Raw genomic sequence first — 1,475 nt, forward strand, 5'->3', positions numbered from 1 at the left:
CCTCCATAAATTGGCATACCGTCCTTATGTATTATCTTTTGTGACTTCTTTTATCTCTTCATTATCATGTTTTTGTTTCGAAATTGTCATACAATAAATTGATAGAACTTTCTGAATACTTCGGTAAATTTTCAGGATTCTTTTGGTTTAGAAAACTCAGTTTGTATTACTTTCAATTTACGCTGAAGATTTGAATGAAACTTGTGGCATATCCTATATCATGGTCAGGTGAATTAATTGTTGAGGATGATTAGAATTATATGTTGGTGTTGTTAGATTTATTGAAAGTATACTATATATACTATTAAATCCGTTTCCAGAGAGTCGACAGGATGCCTGGAAACTTAAAATTGATAAATTAGTCGATCCTGAATTTCAACATTCCTCTTCAGTAATAGAATTTCAGTTTTGTTTGCCTTCTAAATGCTTATGCCCTTTGTAGGACTCGTGGGATTCCAGTACTTAATTAGTATATTGGTAAATTCTCTATCTCCAATGTGGCCTCCCCGTCTTGCTATTATGTACTGTCTAGAAGAAAATTTGCCTCTAAAGGCTATCGACTTTCCATAAACAGTCAAATATCCTGTTGGGGAATAATAGTTCATCATACAATCTCCCACAATTAGCGTAAATAATTCTCTGATCGTTGCAAGCTTGTCGAGAATGTGTCTTCTTGCAACCCATGTTTCTTAGTCATGTAGTCTTACATAAAATGAAATCAAAACAGACCCAGCGTGGAAAGATTTTCTTCACAAAACAATTGATTCCTTGAAACCAGAGAACTTAAACAACTGTACAAGCTTTTCTTTGTCAAGCAGCTTGACAGATGTCTCCTCTCACAGTTATCGTGTCCCTTATTTATCTAAAAATCTTATTCATCTTAATTATCTATATATCCTTACATTCCCTTTTCATAATTTTCTAGTTCTTTCGCACGTGAATTTTTGCACCATTTAGTTTTTCCTATTAGAACCCTTTGGCTTATATTAGTCTCCGTTTCCAACAACGCTTCTGTTAATAATAATAGAAAATGAAGATGAAGAAGAACTAAAGCCTTGCTATTCATCACTAATTGTCAAGCTTATTATCAGCTAAGACAAGATATCTATTAATATTCCTAAAGTCACTCATTGCATTAACCTATTTTTGCCTGCCTTCGATTAAAATGTACGGAATAAAAGCAGTAATGATGTATATATGCAAAAGGGGTCGTAGTTGTTATCTGACGACCAGATAGTTCCACAGTTCGATGGCTATGTGGGCAAGTATTTTTACTTTATTCTAATTATCTAATAATTGACTTTGTCCATCTAGTTTTTTCTTCCCTGTGGCTCATTTTGTTCTCAAATTAGCAATATCTCACTGTGAAACTGTTTTGGTAAGCTGTACTTAGAAGCGATGCGTACGCCAGCCATACGGGTAAGTATTTGGACTGTAGAACAAAATAGGCGTCGGTCTATAGAGCTGACAACTGG

Source organism: Palaemon carinicauda, chromosome 4 (genome assembly GCF_036898095.1).
Source record: "Palaemon carinicauda isolate YSFRI2023 chromosome 4, ASM3689809v2, whole genome shotgun sequence".
NCBI classification, from domain to species: domain Eukaryota; kingdom Metazoa; phylum Arthropoda; class Malacostraca; order Decapoda; family Palaemonidae; genus Palaemon; species Palaemon carinicauda.